Genomic DNA, 22,304 nt, shown 5'->3' with positions numbered 1-22,304 from the left:
AAGACCACAGCTATAAGCAGGCTGAAATAGCTCAGTTGGGAGAGCGTTAGACTGAAGATCTAAAGGTCCCTGGTTCAATCCCGGGTTTCGGCACAGTTGAGAGGTTCCTTGCTTCTAACAAAATAGGTCTTGGAATCAGCTGTAGTACTTTTTCTCTATTCATCAAATTTTTTCCAACTGATCTACAACACAATCAATTTAACATAGACTTTGCTTTATGTCCTCCTTCTAAACTTGCTTCCACCTCTCTTACCTTCAGGTTTGACAATGAATATTTCCCATTTCATGCTTTTTTGTAAAGTAAACTCTTGTCTGCATTACCTTCCACCTCCCCTTGAATACAGATGTCAGTAGTCAGATGACATTGCTTACCTACTCATGCCAAATATATCTGGGTAATATAGTGCTAGTCCATTCAGAGTTAAAAAAACAACTACCTAACCTGGATCCCAAAACTGCTATTTGCCCATTGCACCAGTTAATTGCGGAATGATACAGGACTCCGTAAAACATATCTCTACCATATGAGGTTAAAAATCCAGGTCCTGCATCTATTTTGTTAAATGGTTTAAATTAAAGTATGAAGACCACAGCTATAAGCAGGCCGCAATAGCTCAGTTGGGAGAGCGTTAGACTGAAGATCTAAAGATCCCGGGTTTCGGCACAGTTGAGAGGTTCCTTGCTTCTAACAAAATAGGTCTTGGAATCAGCTGTAGTACTTTTTTCTCTATCAACATTTTTATCAACTGATCTACAAAATGATCAATTCAACATAGACTTTGCTTTCTGTCCTCCTTTTAAACTTTCTTCCACCTATCTTGCCTTCAGGTTTGACAATGAATGTTTCCCATTTCGTCCTTTTTTGTAAAGTAAACTCTTGTCTGCATCACATTCCACTTCCCCTTGAACACAGATGTCAGTAGTCAGATGACATTGCTTACCTACTCACGCCAAATATATCTAGGTAATATAGTGCTAGTCCATTCAGAGTTAAAAAAACAACTACCTAACCTGGATCCCAAAAATGCTATTTACCCATTGCACCAGTTAACTGGGGAATGATACAGGACTCCTTAAAACATATCTCTACCATATGAGGTTAAAAATCCAGGTCCTGCATCTATTTTGTTAAATGGTTTAAATTAAAGTATGAAGACCACAGCTATAGGCAAGCCGAAATAGCTCAGTTGGGAGAGCGTTAGACTGAAGATCTAAAGGTCCCTGGTTCAATCCTGGGTTTCGGCACAGTTGAGAGGTTCCTTGCTTCTAACAAAATAGGTCTTGGAATAAGCTGTAGTACTTTTTTCTCTATCAACATTTTTATCAACTGATCTACAAAATGATCAATTCAACATAGACTTTGCTTTCTGTCCTCTTTTTAAACTTTCTTCCACCTATCTTGCCTTCAGGTTTGACAATGAATGTTTCCCATTTCGTCCTTTTTTGTAAAGTAAACTCTTGTCTGCATCACATTCCACTTCCCCTTGAACACAGATGTCAGTAGTCAGATGACATTGCTTACCTACTCATGCCAAATATATCTAGGTAATATAGTGCTAGTCCATTCAGAGTTAAAAAAACAACTACCTAACCTGGATCCCAAAAATGCTATTTACCCATTGCACCAGTTAACTGGGGAATGACACAGGACTCCTTAAAACATATCTCTACCATATGAGGTTAGAAATCCAGGTCCTGCATCTATTTTGTTAAATGGTTCAAATTAAAGTATGAAGACCACAGCTATCAGAAGGCTGAAATAGCTCAGTTGGGAGAGCGTTAGACTGAAGATCTAAAGGTCCCTGGTTCAATCCCGGGTTTCGGCACAGTTGAGAGGTTCCTTGCTTCTAAGAAAATAGGTCTTGGAATCAGCTGTAGTACTTTTTCTCTATTCATCAAATTTTTTCCAACTGATCTACAACACAATCGGTTTAACATAGACTTTGCTTTATGTCCTCCTTCTAAACTTGCTTCCACCTCTCTTACCTTCAGGTTTGACAATGAATATTTCCCATTTCATGATTTTTTGTAAAGTAAACTCTTGTCTGCATTACCTTCCACTTCCCCTTGAACACAGATGTCAGTAGTCAGATGACATTGCTTACCTACTCATGCCAAATATATCTGGGTAATATAGTGCTAGTCCATTCAGAGTTAAAAAAACAACTACCTAACCTGGATCCAAAAAATGCTATTTACCCATTGTACCAGTTAATTGCGGAATGATACAGGACTCCTTAAAACATATCTCTACCATATGAGGTTAAAAATCCAGGTCCTGCATCTATTTTGTTAAATGGTTTAAATTAAAGTATGAAGACCACAGCTATAAGCAGGCCGCAAAAGCTCAGTTGGGAGAGCGTTAGACTGAAGATCTAAAGGTCCCTGGTTCAATCCCGGGTTTCGGCACAGTTGAGAGGTTCCTTGCTTCGAAGAAAATAGGTCTTGGAATAAGCTGTAGTACTTTTTTCTCTATCAACATTTTTATCAACTGATCTACAAAATGATCAATTCAACATAGACTTTGCTTTCTGTCCTCTTTTTAAACTTTCTTCCACCTATCTTGCCTTCAGGTTTGACAATGAATGTTTCCCATTTCGTCCTTTTTTGTAAAGTAAACTCTTGTCTGCATCACATTCCACTTCCCCTTGAACACAGATGTCAGTAGTCAGATGACATTGCTTACCTACTCATGCCAAATATATCTAGGTAATATAGTGCTAGTCCATTCAGAGTTAAAAAAACAACTACCTAACCTGGATCCCAAAAATGCTATTTACCCATTGCACCAGTTAACTGGGGAATGATACAGGACTCCTTAAAACATATCTCTACCATATGAGGTTAAAAATCCAGGTCCTGCATCTATTTTGTTAAATGGTTCAAATTAAAGTATGAAGACCACAGCTATAAGCAGGCCGCAATAGCTCAGTTGGGAGAGCGTAAGACTGAAGATCTAAAGGTCCCTGGTTCAATCCCGGGTTTCGGCACAGTTGAGAGGTTCCTTGCTTCTAACAAAATAGGTCTTGGAATCAGCTGTAGTACTTTTTTCTCTATCAACATTTTTATCAACTGATCTACAAAATGATCAATTCAACATAGACTTTGCTTTCTGTCCTCCTTTTAAACTTTCTTCCACCTATCTTGCCTTCAGGTTTCACAATGAATGTTTCCCATTTCGTCCTTTTTTGTAAAGTAAACTCTTGTCTGCATCACATTCCACTTCCCCTTGAACACAGATGTCAGTAGTCAGATGACATTGCTTAACTACTCATGCCAAATATATCTAGGTAATATAGTACTAGTCCATTCAGAGTTAAAAAAAACAACTACCTAACCTGGATCCCAAAAATGCTATTTACCCATTGCACCAGTTAATTGGGAATGATACAGGACTCCTTAAAACATATCTCTACCATATGAGGTTAAAAATCCAGGTCCTGCATCTATTTTGTTAAATGGTTCACATTAAAGTATGAAGACCCCAGCTATCAGAAGGCTGAAATAGCTCAGTTGGGAGAGCGTTAGACTGAAGATCTAAAGGTCCCTGGTTCAATCCCGGGTTTCGGCACAGTTGAGAGGTTCCTTGCTTCTAACAAAATAGGTCTTGGAATCAGCTGTAGTACTTTTTTCTCTATCAACATTTTTATCAACTGATCTACAAAATGATCAATTCAACATAGACTTTGCTTTCTGTCCTCCTTTTAAACTTTCTTCCACCTATCTTGCCTTCAGGTTTGACTATGAATGTTTTCCATTTCGTCCTTTTTTGTAAAGTAAACTCTTGTCTGCATCACATTCCACTTCCCCTTGAACACAGATGTCAGTAGTCAGATGACATTGCTTACCTACTCATGCCAAATATATCTGGGTAATATAGTGCTAGTCCATTCAGAGTTAAAAAAACAACTACCTAACCTGGATCCCAAAAATGCTATTTACCCATTGCACCAGTTAACTGGGGAATGATACAGGACTCCTTAAAACATATCTCTACCATATGAGGTTAAAAATCCAGGTCCTGCATCTATTTTGTTAAATGGTTCAAATTAAAGTATGAAGACCCCAGCTATCAGAAGGCCGAAATAGCTCAGTTGGGAGAGCGTTAGACTGAAGATCTAAAGGTCCCTGGTTCAATCCCGGGTTTCGGCACAGTTGAGAGGTTCCTTGCTTCTAACAAAACAGGTCTTGGAATCAGCTGTAGTACTTTTTCTCTATTAACATTTTTGTCAACTGATCTACAAAATGATCAATTCAACATAGACTTTGCTTTCTGTCCTCCTTTTAAACTTTCTTCCACCTATCTTGCCTTCCGGTTTGACTATGAATGTTTTCCATTTCGTCCTTTTTTGTAAAGTAAACTCTTGTCTGCATCACATTCCACTTCCCCTTGAACACAGATGTCAGTAGTCAGATGACATTGCTTACCTACTCATGCCAAATATATCTGGGTAATATAGTGCTAGTCCATTCAGAGTTAAAAAAACAACTACCTAACCTGGATCCCAAAAATGCTATTTACCCATTGCACCAGTTAACTGGGGAATGATACAGGACTCCTTAAAACATATCTCTACCATATGAGGTTACAAATCCAGGTCCTGCATCTATTTTGTTAAATGGTTCAAATTAAAGTATGAAGACCACAGCTATAAGCAGGCTGAAATAGCTAAGTTGGGAGAGCGTTAGACTGAAGATCTAAAGGTCCCTGGTTCAATCCTGGGTTTCGGCACAGTTGAGAGGTTCCTTGCTTCTAACAAAATAGGTCTTGGAATCAGCTGTAGTACTTTTTTCTCTATCAACATTTTTATCAACTGATCTACAAAATGATCAATTCAACATAGACTTTGCTTTCTGTCCTCCTTTTAAACTTTCTTCCACCTATCTTGCCTTCAGGTTTGACTATGAATGTTTTCCATTTCGTCCTTTTTTGTAAAGTAAACTCTTGTCTGCATCACATTCCACTTCCCCTTGAACACAGATGTCAGTAGTCAGATGACATTGCTTACCTACTCATGCCAAATATATCTGGGTAATATAGTGCTAGTCCATTCAGAGTTAAAAAAACAACTACCTAACCTGGATCCCAAAAATGCTATTTACCCATTGCACCAGTTAACTGGGGAATGATACAGGACTCCTTAAAACATATCTCACCATATGAGGTTAAAAATCCAGGTCCTGCATCTATTTTGTTAAATGGTTCAAATTAAAGTATGAAGACCCCAGCTATCAGAAGGCCGAAATAGCTCAGTTGGGAGAGCGTTAGAGTGAAGATCTAAAGGTCCCTGGTTCAATCCCGGGTTTCGGCAGAGTTGAGAGGTTCCTTGCTTCTAACAAACTAGGTCTTGGAATCAGCTGTAGTACTTTTTTCTCTATTAACATTTTTATCAACTGATCTACAAAATGATCAATTCAACATAGACTTTGCTTTCTGTCCTCTTTTTAAACTTTCTTCCACCTATCTTGCCTTCAGGTTTGACTATGAATGTTTTCCATTTCGTCCTTTTTTGTAAAGTAAACTCTTGTCTGCATCACATTCCACTTCCCCTTGAACACAGATGTCAGTAGTCAGATGACATTGCTTACCTACTCATGCCAAATATATCTGGGTAATATAGTGCTAGTCCATTCAGAGTTAAAAAAACAACTACCTAACCTGGATCCCAAAAATGCTATTTACCCATTGCACCAGTTAACTGGGGAATGATACAGGACTCCTTAAAACATATCTCTACCATATGAGGTTAAAAATCCAGGTCCTGCATCTATTTTGTTAAATGGTTCAAATTAAAGTATGAAGACCCCAGCTATCAGAAGGCCCAAATAGCTCAGTTGGGAGAGTGTTAGACTGAAGATCTAAAGGTCCCTGGTTCAATCCCGGGTTTCGGCACAGTTGAGACGTTCCTTGCTTCTAACAAAATAGGTCTTGGAATCAGCTGTAGTACTTTTTCTCTATTCATCAAATTTTTTCCAACTGATCTACAACACAATCAATTTAACATTGACTTTGCTTTATGTCCTCCTTCTAAACTTGCTTTCACCTCTCTTACCTTCAGGTTTGACAATGAATATTTCCCATTTCATGCTTTTTTGTAAAGTAAACTCTTGTCTGCATTACCTTCCACTTCCCCTTGAACACAGATGTCAGTAGTCAGATGACATTGCTTACCTACTCATGCCAAATATATCTGGGTAATACAGTGCTAGTCCATTTAGAGTTACAAAAACAACTACCTAACCTGGATCCAAAAAATGCTATTTACCCATTGTACCAGTTAATTGCGGAATGATACAGGACTCCTTAAAACATATCTCTACCATATGAGGTTAAAAATCCAGGTCCTGCATCTATTTTGTTAAATGGTTTGAATTAAAGTATGAAGACCACAGCTATAAGCAGGCTGAAATAGCTCAGTTGGGAGAGCGTTAGACTGAAGATCTAAAGGTCCCTGGTTCAATCCCGGGTTTCGGCACAGTTGAGAGGTTCCTTGCTTCTAACAAAATAGGTCTTGGAATCAGCTGTAGTACTTTTTCTCTATTCATCAAATTTTTTCCAACTGATCTACAACACAATCAATTTAACATAGACTTTGCTTTATGTCCTCCTTCTAAACTTGCTTCCACCTCTCTTACCTTCAGGTTTGACAATGAATATTTCCCATTTCATGCTTTTTTGTAAAGTAAACTCTTGTCTGCATTACCTTCCACCTCCCCTTGAATACAGATGTCAGTAGTCAGATGACATTGCTTACCTACTCATGCCAAATATATCTGGGTAATATAGTGCTAGTCCATTCAGAGTTAAAAAAACAACTACCTAACCTGGATCCCAAAACTGCTATTTGCCCATTGCACCAGTTAATTGCGGAATGATACAGGACTCCTTAAAACATATCTCTACCATATGAGGTTAAAAATCCAGGTCCTGCATCTATTTTGTTAAATGGTTTAAATTAAAGTATGAAGACCACAGCTATAAGCAGGCCGCAATAGCTCAGTTGGGAGAGCGTTAGACTGAAGATCTAAAGATCCCGGGTTTCGGCACAGTTGAGAGGTTCCTTGCTTCTAACAAAATAGGTCTTGGAATCAGCTGTAGTACTTTTTTCTCTATCAACATTTTTATCAACTGATCTACAAAATGATCAATTCAACATAGACTTTGCTTTCTGTCCTCCTTTTAAACTTTCTTCCACCTATCTTGCCTTCAGGTTTGACAATGAATGTTTCCCATTTCGTCCTTTTTTGTAAAGTAAACTCTTGTCTGCATCACATTCCACTTCCCCTTGAACACAGATGTCAGTAGTCAGATGACATTGCTTACCTACTCACGCCAAATATATCTAGGTAATATAGTGCTAGTCCATTCAGAGTTAAAAAAACAACTACCTAACCTGGATCCCAAAAATGCTATTTACCCATTGCACCAGTTAACTGGGGAATGATACAGGACTCCTTAAAACATATCTCTACCATATGAGGTTAAAAATCCAGGTCCTGCATCTATTTTGTTAAATGGTTTAAATTAAAGTATGAAGACCACAGCTATAGGCAGGCCGAAATAGCTCAGTTGGGAGAGCGTTAGACGGAAGATCTAAAGGTCCCTGGTTCAATCCTGGGTTTCGGCACAGTTGAGAGGTTCCTTGCTTCTAACAAAATAGGTCTTGGAATAAGCTGTAGTACTTTTTTCTCTATCAACATTTTTATCAACTGATCTACAAAATGATCAATTCAACATAGACTTTGCTTTCTGTCCTCCTTTTAAACTTTCTTCCACCTATCTTGCCTTCCGGTTTGACTATGAATGTTTTCCATTTCGTCCTTTTTTGTAAAGTAAACTCTTGTCTGCATCACATTCCACTTCCCCTTGAACACAGATGTCAGTAGTCAGATGACATTGCTTACCTACTCATGCCAAATATATCTGGGTAATATAGTGCTAGTCCATTCAGAGTTAAAAAAACAACTACCTAACCTGGATCCCAAAAATGCTATTTACCCATTGCACCAGTTAACTGGGGAATGATACAGGACTCCTTAAAACATATCTCTACCATATGAGGTTACAAATCCAGGTCCTGCATCTATTTTGTTAAATGGTTCAAATTAAAGTATGAAGACCACAGCTATAAGCAGGCTGAAATAGCTAAGTTGGGAGAGCGTTAGACTGAAGATCTAAAGGTCCCTGGTTCAATCCTGGGTTTCGGAACAGTTGAGAGGTTCCTTGCTTCTAACAAAATAGGTCTTGGAATCAGCTGTAGTACTTTTTTCTCTATCAACATTTTTATCAACTGATCTACAAAATGATCAATTCAACATAGACTTTGCTTTCTGTCCTCCTTTTAAACTTTCTTCCACCTATCTTGCCTTCAGGTTTGACTATGAATGTTTTCCATTTCGTCCTTTTTTGTAAAGTAAACTCTTGTCTGCATCACATTCCACTTCCCCTTGAACGCAGATGTCAGTAGTCAGATGACATTGCTTAACTACTCATGCCAAATATATCTAGGTAATATAGTGCTAGTCCATTCAGAGTTAAAAAAACAACTACCTAACCTGGATCCCAAAAATGCTATTTACCCATTGCACCAGTTAATTGGGAATGATACAGGACTCCTTAAAACATATCTCTACCATATGAGGATAAAAATCCAGGTCCTGCATCTATTTTGTTAAATGGTTCAAATTAAAGTATGAAGACCCCAGCTATCAGAAGGCCGAAATAGCTCAGTTGGGAGAGCGTTAGACTGAAGATCTAAAGGTCCCTGGTTCTATCCCGGGTTTCGGCTCAGTTGAGAGGTTCCTTGCTTCTAACAAAATAGGTCTTGGAATCAGCTGTAGTACTTTTTCTCTATTCATCAAATTTTTTCCAACTGATCTACAACACAATCAATTTAACATAGACTTTGCTTTATGTCCTCCTTCTAAACTTGCTTCCACCTCTCTTACCTTCAGGTTTGACAATGAATATTTCCCATTTCATGCTTTTTTGTAAAGTAAACTCTTGTCTGCATTGCCTTCCACTTCCCCTTGAACACAGATGTCAGTAGTCAGATGACATTGCTTACCTACTCATGCCAAATATATCTGGGTAATATAGTGCTAGTCCATTCAGAGTTAAAAAAACAACTACCTAACCTGGATCCAAAAAATGCTATTTACCCATTGTACCAGTTAATTGCGGAATGATACAGGACTCCTTAAAACATATCTCTACCATATGAGGTTAAAAATCCAGGTCCTGCATCTATTTTGTTAAATGGTTTAAATTAAAGTATGAAGACCACAGCTATAAGCAGGCTGAAATAGCTCAGTTGGGAGAGTGTTAGACTGAAGATCTAAAGGTCCCTGGTTCAATCCCGGGTTTCGGCACAGTTGAGAGGTTCCTTGCTTCTAACAAAATAGGTCTTGGAATCAGCTGTAGTACTTTTTCTCTATTCATCACATTTTTTCCAACTGATCTACAACACAATCAATTTAACATAGACTTTGTTTTATGTCCTCCTTCTAAACATGCTTCCACCTTTCTTACCTTCAGGTTTGACAATGAATATTTCCCATTTCATGCTTTTTTGTAAAGTAAACTCTTGTCTGCATTACCTTCCACCTCCCCTTGAAAACAGATGTCAGTAGTCAGATGACATTGCTTACCTACTCATGCCAAATATATCTGGGTAATATAGTGCTAGTCCATTCAGAGTTAAAAAAACAACTACCTAACCTAGATCCCAAAACTGCTATTTGCCCATTGCACCAGTTAATTGCGGAATGATACAGGACTCCTTAAAACATATCTCTACCATATGAGGTTAAAAATCCAGGTCCTGCATCTATTTTGTTAAATGGTTTAAATTAAAGTATGAAGACCACATCTATAAGCAGGCCACAATAGCTCAGTTGGGAGAGCGTTAGACTGAAGATCTAAAGGTCCCTGGTTCCATCCCGGGTTTCGGCACATATGGCTGAGATACCCGCCACCCCCTCTCAACACAATCCCCAAAAGGAGGGAAACCGGAAACAGTTCTTAAAGTTTTTGGATGTGGGAGGGAGTGACCCTCCCGGCCGTATTTATTAAAACAAAAAATTAAAACATTAAACGTTTCATGTTATGTACAATTTCATTATCACATTGCGATGTTTGGCTAACCTTAACATATTCTCTAATACAGAGGTTCTCCTAGCCGAACTAGCATCCTACAAAAACATTCTCTAAAACACTGAAATTGTACATCCTAACGTTTAAGGGCCAACGGCAAGGTCATAACCGGTGTCAAGATCCCTAACCAGACTTACCCCTCCCACTTGGGAGGGGCGACAGCACAGAGGCTTACCTCAAGTGCAACTACTAACAATTTCCCTTGACTTGACGGGGGCACTTAAGACTCGACGCCATTTAAAGGTCGTTCTAAGACTTGTGTGTGGTATCTAGAAGGTATCGTGGACCTCCCCCCACCCCACACAACTTACCGCATCTGCCGTCGCAGATGACACAGGCCCCGGGAAATTCCCCAGGAGGGGGCTGTAACCCCTCCTACAAAGGAAGGGGCCTTGACCGCCTTTCCTTTACTTCCGGCGACCCGCCCTTAGACGGGACCGCCTCCCCATTGAGGGGCCAATGGCCACCTCTCCCGAGCGCTCCCATCCGTGTTGGGTGACGCCCACTCATAGGGATCTACCAATTAGTGCTCACCGATCATGACCTTACCGCCTACCAAAATAAATACGACAATTCTTAATCAAACCTATGACAACATTGGTCGCTACGACCGAAAGAACATGCTTAAAATGCAACACTACATCAAAACATTTTAATCGTAACAACTTACACGATATTCACCATACTTTATTATGATCTACAACAAACTGATACTTTCACAGCCTGTCAACGAAACGGAAAACATACTTATAAAAATCACTTTATTGCACAACAACTTGCTGTCCTCAGGGGCTGGTGGGTGGGTCAAAATTGGCTCTTCGTTCTGTCCCGAGCTCACGGGTAGCAAGGAGGTGCAGCTTCGGAGCACAAGAACAAGAGGACGTCATCTGGTCTTGCGTCTCTTTTTATCCGTCTTCAGGGCGGGCGAGAACCCGCCCCTGCCTGCCCCTAGGGCGGGGCTGGCTACGTCGGTGTCTAGGCCAGCCCACTCTAGGGCGGGAAAAAGCGCGCCCTGGCTACGCCGCTTCGGGCATACCAGCCGAGACGCGCCTCCCGCCCAAAAATGGCTTCCCGGGGGGATCGAGGCACTCCGCCATACGTTCGGGGGGAAAGAGTGGTCGCCCCTTTCCATATGGCTGAGATACCCGCCACCCCCTCTCAACACAATCCCCAAAAGGAGGGAAACCGGAAACAGTTCTTAAAGTTTTTGGATGTGGGAGGGAGTGACCCTCCCGGCCGTATTTATTAAAACAAAAAATTAAAACATTAAACGTTTCATGTTATGTACAATTTCATTATCACATTGCGATGTTTGGCTAACCTTAACATATTCTCTAATACAGAGGTTCTCCTAGCCGAACTAGCATCCTACAAAAACATTCTCTAAAACACTGAAATTGTACATCCTAACGTTTAAGGGCCAACGGCAAGGTCATAACCGGTGTCAAGATCCCTAACGAGACTTACCCCTCCCACTTGGGAGGGGCGACAGCACAGAGGCTTACCTCAAGTGCAACTACTAACAATTTCCCTTGACTTGACGGGGGCACTTAAGACTCGACGCCATTTAAAGGTCGTTCTAAGACTTGTGTGTGGTATCTAGAAGGTATCGTGGACCTCCCCCCACCCCACACAACTTACCGCATCTGCCGTCGCAGATGACACAGGCCCCGGGAAATTCCCCAGGAGGGGGCTGTAACCCCTCCTACAAAGGAAGGGGCCTTGACCGCCTTTCCTTTACTTCCGGCGACCCGCCCTTAGACGGGACCGCCTCCCCATTGAGGGGCCAATGGCCACCTCTCCCGAGCGCTCCCATCCGTGTTGGGTGACGCCCACTCATAGGGATCTACCAATTAGTGCTCACCGATCATGACCTTACCGCCACAGGTCCGGATAGTTGACCGGCTATCCGGACCCCCCACAAAACTCCTACCTAAAGGTCTTGTTTTAACGATTTTAACCAAGCTAAGAAGTCTCCTATGAGTAACTCATTCCCCACCCTCGACAAATGCACACCATCCCCCAAATACATACTGTCATCATTAATACAACTATGCGAGATCGAATGCAATGTCTTGGAACGGAACAACCTACTCACTTTGTTATTCAATTTTCTAACAGAATGATTCAAAGCAGGGATCGAGATAGCCCCCCGCCACACTTTTCGTGGGATCATATGAGACCACGCAATTATGCACCCCGGAACTCTCCTTGCTAACCAACTTACCGTGGAAAGCATAGCCTCGAGGAGAAGTCGTCTACCGGTGGTGACCAAATCATTGCCCCCCAAATGTACTATGACTATGGACGGCGGTGACCTCATCCGCTCTAACAAACCCTCAAAGAATGCTTGAAACTGGTCAATACAGAGACCGCCCCTTCCGTAGAAGGACACTCTGTACCCGTATTCCCCAGGTACGTGAATCATGTCACCTGCTTTGAATACGTCTGCGGCCCGTCTCACGTATGAGTGGCCCACGACCCACACCTCCTTCCTCACAGCCGGTGATGTGCGACCGCTGGCCTGGTGTTGGGTCGACTGTACAGTCCGCCCTGCCGCGTAGGCTTGCGCAACTGAAAACAAACAAAAGACAAGAAGCGTGAGTACATGATTACAGCTTCACAACATGTGCAATCGCACGTACCTCTTATAACAATTGGAGGACCAACGCCCCACTCGTTTCACTTGTTCTACATTAAGACCCCTGGCTGTAGCTTCAGTGGCAGCCCCTATTCGAAAGGAATGGGTCCCAAATTCGCCCGGGTCCAAGCCCGCTGCGGCAATGGCCATTGCAAGCACCCGCTGAAACTGAAACCTCGTCAGCGGGGTGGCGTCTGCATGCCTCAACAATGTCCCCCCCCATGATGCCACCCTTCGTGCTAGGTAATCTTCTAAGCACTGAACCGGACACATGGATGACCCGGGGGTCCTGCGAATGATCGTGCAGTCCCCCCTCCCATCTTGGTCGGTCTTGGACCTGAGAAAGGAGACAATCATCGCATCGCCCCTGATCTGAACATGTTCCCTGCACAAGCCCCCCGCCACATCCTGTTTGTTCCTTGCAACCAGCTCACTTATCCTCATAGCCCCGTGAAATGCTAGCGTAAATGCAGTCCGGAACAAACAGGTCTCGAAAGGAGACGAACATGTGTTAGGGAGTGTGGCCAGTAACAGGGACAACCTATCTAGACCTATCGGTCGTCTCACGTCTACTCTGCGACCCTCTAGGCGTTGCCACCCACGCAGCGCCTTTTGTACTGTAAAAGACGCTGTCGGGTCCTGGATGCCATGGGCCCTGGCAACAAAGGAAATGGCGGCACGATGCCTTTGGGCCGTAGCCACCGACTTCCCAGCCCTACGTAGTGACATCAGAAAATGTACTACCCACTCTTCCAGACCCCAAAGTCCCCTTCTCTCTGCCCCCAAAAAGGCTAAATAGGCCTGAAACGCCCCTTCATATGCCTTCCTTGTCCTGGGTGCTAGACTCTCTCCCACGAGGTGACGAAGTTCGGGGCACCGAGAGACCAGAGAGCTTCGGGGAAGGGTGCCGGCTCTGGGTCCGCTGAAGGAAGGAAACCCGAGAAAGCCTGCATGTGAAAACGAGACAGTGCATCAGCAGCCTGATTCATCACCCCCGGGACATGTTTTGCTCTGAATATCACGTTCAGTCGCATACACAGTAAGACAATTTCTTTGAGCAGCCTCAAAATCAATTTACAACGGGCTGCCTGGCTATTGATGCATTCTACAACGGTCATATTGTCGGACCAGAACACGACAGAATGATTTCTGAAACCTTCTGGCCATGTTCTCAGGGCCACCAGAATGGGAAATAGTTCAAGGAAAGCGATATTACTCGTCAGCCCCTTCTCGTGCCACCATGGGGGCCACCTTTGTGCAGACCATTTTGTGCCGAAGATGGCGCCAAAGCCTATGCTTCCGGCTGAATCTGTCCATAGCCCCAACTCTTCGGAGGACACGGCTGGCTTGTTCCAGATGACTCGGCCATTGAAGTCCGCCAAGAATGCTAACCAAATCCGCATGTCCTGGCGGACCTCAGCCGATAACCTCGTGCGATGATGACCCTCCTTCAGCCCAACCATCGCCTGGGCAATTGAGCGGGAAAAGGGGCGGGCCATTGGGATCACCCTCAAGGCAAAGTTCAACTTTCCCACCAATTGTTGCAACTGATGCAGTGTAACCTTAGATGCATTCAAACATACTTGGAGGGCTGCCCTGAGTGTCAACACTTTGCTAGCTGGTAAACGGAAACACCCCTCCCTTGAGTCCAACTCGATCCCCAAAAACTCGAGGCAAGTCGTGGGACCCATAGTTTTACCCGGTGCCAATGGCACGCCAAAATGACCCATCAACACACAGAATTCAGCTAAGGCCTGGGCACATTCGGGATTTCCGGCGGGGCCAAGGAACAAAAAGTCGTCAAGGTAGTGCATTACATTTCGGAAACCCGTTTTCTTAGTGAACACCCATTGCAGGAAAGTACTGAATTTCTCAAAATAAGCACATGATATAGAGCATCCCATTGGCATACACTTATCCATGTAAAATGACCCCTGAAACCCGAATCCCAGAAGACGCTGGTCGTCTGGGTGTACCGGGAGCAACCGGAACGCTGACTCGATATCCGATTTCGCCATCAACGTCCCGGGCCCCAGGCGATTCAAGATGGCTACTGCCTCGTCAAACGATGCGTATCGCACCGAACAAACTTCTGGATCAATTGCATCGTTCACCGAAAGACCATGTGGAGCAGACAGATTATGGATCAAACGAAACTCACCTGGGTCCTTCTTGGGGACCACCCCTAACGGAGAACAGACAAAATTCGGTACCGGGGGTACACTAAACGGGCCAGCGACCCGTCCCCGCCTAACCTCTTTCTGAATCTTCTCTTGCACTACAGATGTATGTTGTAAAACGGAGAGTTGATTTTTGCACATCCCTACACCCTGAAAGTCCCCCACCGGGATGCGGAAACCGTGTGAAAAACCGTTCTGCAGCACCCCAGCAGAAGTACGATCCGGGTATTCGCTGAGCCAGGGGATCATTGCCAAGGTATCAATCGGGGTTGGTAAAGGCGCCCCTCGGACTAACTTAGACCTGTTTGGCGCCTCCCTTACCCCCATTTTCACTCGTTCTGGCTCTGCACGATGACTCAGGATGGGATGACCCACAAGTACTACATTCGTGTTTGAATTTACACGATCCCGGAGGCCTGGTACATTTCCCTTTGTTGAAATTAAAGCAGAAACCCTTTCTCCCTGTATTGCCTGCGGGTCTCGAATAATCGTCGGTGCTCGTACTTGGTCGAAAGGGCGTCCCCACATTTTGGCGGGAGTAATCAACAACATTGCTCCCAACCAATGGCATTTTTAACATTCCTGATTCTTTCATTTTATCCCATGTGACAGAATCGTAACAATCCCAAGTCAAACCCTTGTTATGCTCCTTTTCTTTCCTGAACAGATTGTCATAACAGAACCAATGGTTACCCTGATACGCTGTCGAGTAACCCATGATTCGAGATTGATAAATGGGAAACTCAGGAAGCAACTCGGGCCTACGTTCCCCCAAAATCGATGTAAAAATACCCCACACATTGCCCCAGTTGCCAATATTCTCATTTACCTTAAAGGCGGCCATTTTTGCGCGCCAAACACTCGGGTGCATTAGGTCCTTCTGACTCTTAACATGCTCCACCTCATAATGATCAACAAGCAAGGAGAAAATATTCACATATTCCCCCGCCCAGATCTTTTCCTTTATAGCTAAAGGCACATGTTGTCCCAATCTCTCTCTACGAGAGGGTGCTGACTCGTCCCTTGCAATCGGCAATGGCCGCTTACCTGAACCGGACGCTGTTTCTGCCGCTTGCGGCTTGTCTATTCCCGCCAACGGCGCAGTCACTTTAGCTGCATCTCTCTTCTCACGCAGCCCTCTTATCAACGCCTGTGCCTCGGCAGCCGTGGCGCCATCACTACTATCCCCCAGCCATGCTGCTAGCTGTGCTGCCAGCTCGGGGGGCATGTCTTCATTGGATGTCGGTGTGACGACAACGGGGATTGGATTCCCCTCCATTGGTACTGGGGTCGGCGCCTCGAGCGGGGCAGAGGGAACCGGGACGTCTCCACCGGCTGGAACCCTCTTTGGCCTCTTAGGTCTCCCTCCAGCCGGCGCAGGGCCCGAACCCTCCTCCCCGTCTCGCTCCGCCAACCGTTTCTTTATGTCGGACATCTCTTTGAAAAGGGCCCGCACCATCTGGTCGGTCGTCATTCTCTTTACGCCTTTCTTGGGCATCTCTCCGACGAAGTATCTAGAAGACAAAGAAAAAAGATCAAAACGCTCAAAATTGGCTCTTCGTTCTGTCCCGAGCTCACGGGTAGCGAGGAGGTGCAGCTTCGGAGCACAAGAACAAGAGGACGTCATCTGGTCTTGCGTCTCTTTTTATCCGTCTTCAGGGCGGGCGAGAACCCGCCCCTGCCTGCCCCTAGGGCGGGGCTGGCTACGTCGGTGTCTAGGCCAGCCCACTCTAGGGCGGGAAAAAGCGCGCCCTGGCTACGCCGCTTCGGGCATACCAGCCGAGACGCGCCTCCCGCCCAAAAATGGCTTCCCGGGGGGATCGAGGCACTCCGCCATACGTTCGGGGGGACCGAGTGGTCGCCCCTTTCCAGTTGAGAGGTTCCTTGCTTCTAGCAAAATAGGTCTTGGAATCAGCTGTAGTACTTTTTTCTCTATCAACATTTTTATCACCTGATCTACAAAATGATCAATTCAACATAGACTTTGCTTTCTGTCCTCCTTTTAAACTTTCTTCCACCTTTCTTGCCTTCAGGTTTGACTATGAATGTTTTCCATTTCGTCCTTTTTTGTAAAGTAAACTCTTGTCTGCATCACATTCCACTTCCCCTTGAACACAGATGTCAGTAGTCAGATGACATTGCTTACCTACTCATGCCAAATATATCTGGGTAATATAGTACTAGTCCATTCAGAGTTAAAAAAACAACTACCTAACCTGGATCCCAAAAATGCTATTTACCCATTGCACCAGTTAACTGGGGAATGATACAGGACTCCTTCAAACATATCTCTACCATATGAGGTTAAAAATCCAGGTCCTGCATCTATTTTGTTAAATGGTTTAAATTAAAGTATGAAGACCACAGCTATAGGCAGGCCGAAATAGCTCAGTTGGGAGAGCGTTAGACTGAAGATCTAAAGGTCCCTGGTTCAATCCTGGGTTTCGGCACAGTTGAGAGGTTCCTTGCTTCTAACAAAATAGGTCTTGGAATAAGCTGTAGTACTTTTTTCTCTATCAACATTTTTATCAACTGATCTATAAAATGATCAATTCAACATAGACTTTGCTTTCTGTCCTCTTTTTAAACTTTCTTCGACCTATCTTGCCTTCAGGTTTGACAATGAATGTTTCCCATTTCGTCCTTTTTTGTAAAGTAAACTCTTGTCTGCATCACATTCCACTTCCCCTTGAACACAGATGTCAGTAGTCAGATGACATTGCTTACCTACTCATGCCAAATATATCTAGGTAATATAGTGCTAGTCCATTCAGAGTTAAAAAAACAACTACCTAACCTGGATCCCAAAAATGCTATTTACCCATTGCACCAGTTAACTGGGGAATGATACAGGACTCCTTAAAACATATCTCTACCATATGAGGTTAGAAATCCAGGTCCTGCATCTATTTTGTTAAATGGTTCAAATTAAAGTATGAAGACCACAGCTATCAGAAGGCTGAAATAGCTCAGTTGGGAGAGCGTTAGACTGAAGATCTAAAGGTCCCTGGTTCAATCCCGGGTTTCGGCACAGTTGAGAGGTTCCTTGCTTCTAACAAAATAGGTCTTGGAATCAGCTGTAGTACTTTTTCTCTATTCATCAAATTTTTTCCAACTGATCTACAACACAATCAATTTAACATAGACTTTGCTTTATGTCATCCTTCTAAACTTGCTTCCACCTCTCTTACCTTCAGGTTTGACAATGAATATTTCCCATTTCATGATTTTTTGTAAAGTAAACTCTTGTCTGCATTACCTTCCACTTCCCCTTGAACACAGATGTCAGTAGTCAGATGACATTGCTTACCTACTCATGCCAAATATATCTGGGTAATATAGTGCTAGTCCATTCAGAGTTAAAAAAAACAACTACCTAACCTGGATCTCAAAAATGCTATTTACCCATTGCACCAGTTAACTGGGGAATGATACAGGACTCCTTAAAACATATCTCTACCATATGAGGTTAAAAATCCAGGTCCTGCATCTATTTTGTTAAATGGTTCAAATTAAAGTATGAAGACCACAGCTATAAGCAGGCCGCAATAGCTCAGTTGGGAGAGCGTAAGACTGAAGATCTAAAGGTCCCTGGTTCAATCCCGGGTTTCGGCACAGTTGAGAGGTTCCTTGCTTCTAACAAAATAGGTCTTGGAATCAGCTGTAGTACTTTTTTCTCTATCAACATTTTTATCAACTGATCTACAAAATGATCAATTCAACATAGACTTTGCTTTCTGTCCTCCTTTTAAACTTTCTTCCACCTATCTTGCCTTCAGGTTTCATAATGAATGTTTCCCATTTCGTCCTTTTTTGTAAAGTAAACTCTTGTCTGCATCACATTCCACTTCCCCTTGAACACAGATGTCAGTAGTCAGATGACATTGCTTAACTACTCATGCCAAATATATCTAGGTAATATAGTACTAGTCCATTCAGAGTTAAAAAAACAACTACCTAACCTGGATCCCAAAAATGCTATTTACCCATTGCACCAGTTAATTGGGAATGATACAGGACTCCTTAAAACATATCTCTACCATATGAGGTTAAAAATCCAGGTCCTGCATCTATTTTGTTAAATGGTTCAAATTAAAGTATGAAGACCCCAGCTATCAGAAGGCTGAAATAGCTCAGTTGGGAGAGCGTTAGACTGAAGATCTAAAGGTCCCTGGTTCAATCCCGGGTTTCGGCACAGTTGAGAGGTTCCTTGCTTCTAACAAAATAGGTCTTGGAATCAGCTGTAGTACTTTTTTCTCTATCAACATTTTTATCAACTGATCTACAAAATGATCAATTCAACATAGACTTTGCTTTCTGTCCTCCTTTTAAACTTTCTTCCACCTATCTTGCCTTCAGGTTTGACTATGAATGTTTTCCATTTCGTCCTTTTTTGTAAAGTAAACTCTTGTCTGCATCACATTCCACTTCCCCTTGAACACAGATGTCAGTAGTCAGATGACATTGCTTACCTACTCATGCCAAATATATCTGGGTAATATAGTGCTAGTCCATTCAGAGTTAAAAAAACAACTACCTAACCTGGATCCCAAAAATGCTATTTACCCATTGCACCAGTTAACTGGGGAATGATACAGGACTCCTTAAAACATATCTCTACCATATGAGGTTAAAAATACAGGTCCTGCATCTATTTTGTTAAATGGTTCAAATTAAAGTATGAAGACCCCAGCTATCAGAAGGCCGAAATAGCTCAGTTGGGAGAGCGTTAGACTGAAGATCTAAAGGTCCCTGGTTCAATCCCGGGTTTCGGCACAGTTGAGAGGTTCCTTGCTTCTAACAAAACAGGTCTTGGAATCAGCTGTAGTACTTTTTCTCTATTAACATTTTTGTCAACTGATCTACAAAATGATCAATTCAACATAGACTTTGCTTTCTGTCCTCCTTTTAAACTTTCTTCCACCTATCTTGCCTTCCGGTTTGACTATGAATGTTTTCCATTTCGTCCTTTTTTGTAAAGTAAACTCTTGTCTGCATCACATTCCACTTCCCTTTGAACACAGATGTCAGTAGTCAGATGACATTGCTTACCTACTCATGCCAAATATATCTGGGTAATATAGTGCTAGTCCATTCAGAGTTAAAAAAACAACTACCTAACCTGGATCCCAAAAATGCTATTTACCCATTGCACCAGTTAACTGGGGAATAATACAGGACTCCTTAAAACATATCTCTACCATATGAGGTTAAAAATCCAGGTCCTGCATCTATTTTGTTAAATGGTTCAAATTAAAGTATGAAGAACCCAGCTATCAGAAGGCTGAAATAGCTCAGTTGGGAGAGCGTTAGACTGAAGATCTAAAGGTCCCTGGTTCAATCCCGGGTTTCGGCACAGTTGAGACGTTCCTTGCTTCTAACAAAATAGGTCTTGGAATCAGCTGTAGTACTTTTTCTCTATTCATCAAATTTTTTCCAACTGATCTACAACACAATCAATTTAACATAGACTTTGCTTTATGTCCTCCTTCTAAACTTGCTTCCACCTCTCTTACCTTCAGGTTTGACAATGAATATTTCCCATTTCATGCTTTTTTGTAAAGTAAACTCTTGTCTGCATTACCTTCCACTTCCCCTTGAACACAGATGTCAGTAGTCAGATGACATTGCTTACCTACTCATGCCAAATATATCTGGGTAATATAGTGCTAGTCCATTCAGAGTTAAAAAAACAACTACCTAACCTGGATCCCAAAAATGCTATTTACCCATTGCACCAGTTAACTGGGGAATGATACAGGACTCCTTAAAACATATCTCTACCACATGAGGTTAAAAATCCAGGTCCTGCATCTATTGTTGTTAAATGGTTTAAATTAAAGTATGAAGACCACAGCTATAAGCAGGCCGAAATAGCTCAGTTGGGAGAGCGTTAGACTGAAGATCTAAAGGTCCCTGTTTCCATCCCGGGTTTCGGCACAGTTGAGAGGTTCCTTGCTTCTAACAAAATAGGTCATGGAATCAGCTGTAGTACTTTTTTCTCTATCAACATTTTTATCAACTGATCTACAAAATGATCAATTCAACATAGACTTTGCTTTCTGTCCTCCTTTTAAACTTTCTTCCACCTATCTTGCCTTCAGGTTTGACAATGAATGTTTCCCACTTCGTCCTTTTTTGTAAAGTAAACTCTTGTCTGCATCACATTCCACTTCCCCTTGAACACAGATGTCAGTAGTCAGATGACATTGCTTACCTACTCATGCCAAATATATCTAGGTAATATAGTGCTAGTCCATTCAGAGTTAAAAAAACAACTACCTAACCTGGATCCCAAAAATGCTATTTACCCATTGCACCAGTTAACTGGGGAATGATACAGGACTCCTTAAAACATATCTCCACCATATGAGGTTAAAAATCCAGGTCCTGCATCTATTTTGTTAAATGGTTCAAATTAAAGTATGAAGACCCCAGCTATCAGAATGCTGAAATAGCTCATTTGGGAGAGCGTTAGACTGAAGATCTAAAGGTACCTGGTTCAATCCCGGGTTTCGGCACAGTTGAGAGGTTCCTTGCTTCTAACAAAATAGGTCTTGGAATCAGCTGTAGTACTTTTTCTCTATTCATCAATTTTTTTCCAACTGATCTACAACACAATCAATTTAACATAGACTTTGCTTTATGTCCTCCTTCTAAACTTGCTTCCACCTCTCTTACCTTCAGGTTTGACAATGAATATTTCCCATTTCATGCTTTTTTGTAAAGTAAACTCTTGTCTGCATTACCTTCCACTTCCCCTTGAACACAGATGTCAGTAGTCAGATGACATTGCTTACCTACTCATGCCAAATATATCTGGGTAATATAGTGCTAGTCCATTCAGAGTTAAAAAAACAACTACCTAACCTGGATCCCAAAAATGCTATTTGCCCATTGCACCAGTTAATTGCGGAATGATACAGGACTCCTTAAAACATATCTCTACCATATGAGGTTAAAAATCCAGGTCCTGCATCTATTTTGTTAAATGATTTAAATTAAAGTATGAAGACCACAGCTATAAGCAGGCCGCAATAGCTCAGTTGGGAGAGCGTAAGACTGAAGATCTAAAGGTCCCTGGTTCAATCCCGGGTTTCGGCACAGTTGAGAGGTTCCTTGCTTCTAACAAAATAGGTCTTGGAATCAGCTGTAGTACTTTTTTCTCTATCAACATTTTTATCAACTGATCTACAAAATGATCAATTCAACATAGACTTTGCTTTCTGTCCTCCTTTTAAACTTTCTTCCACCTATCTTGCCTTCAGGTTTCACAATGAATGTTTCCCATTTCGTCCTTTTTTGTAAAGTAAACTCTTGTCTGCAT

The 22,304-nt window shown here is 42.5% G+C and overlaps 2 non-coding genes across 2 annotated transcripts; both read left to right on the top strand.

The window, feature by feature from the left end:
• The first annotated feature begins 4,079 nt into the window (after positions 1 to 4,079).
• Positions 4,080 to 4,152, top strand: TRNAF-GAA (transfer RNA phenylalanine (anticodon GAA)). The gene has a single exon. It is a non-coding gene; the product is annotated as a tRNA-Phe (tRNA).
• A 15,528-nt stretch (positions 4,153 to 19,680) lies between these two features.
• TRNAF-GAA (transfer RNA phenylalanine (anticodon GAA)) lies at positions 19,681 to 19,753 on the top strand. Its single transcript has one exon. It is a non-coding gene; the product is annotated as a tRNA-Phe (tRNA).
• Positions 19,754 to 22,304: the final 2,551 nt, after the last annotated feature.

Source organism: Lissotriton vulgaris, chromosome 8, assembly GCF_964263255.1.
Source record: "Lissotriton vulgaris chromosome 8, aLisVul1.2, whole genome shotgun sequence".
In the NCBI taxonomy this organism is placed as follows: Eukaryota; Metazoa; Chordata; class Amphibia; order Caudata; family Salamandridae; genus Lissotriton; species Lissotriton vulgaris.
This window is presented reverse-complemented; position numbering and strand designations above follow the sequence as displayed.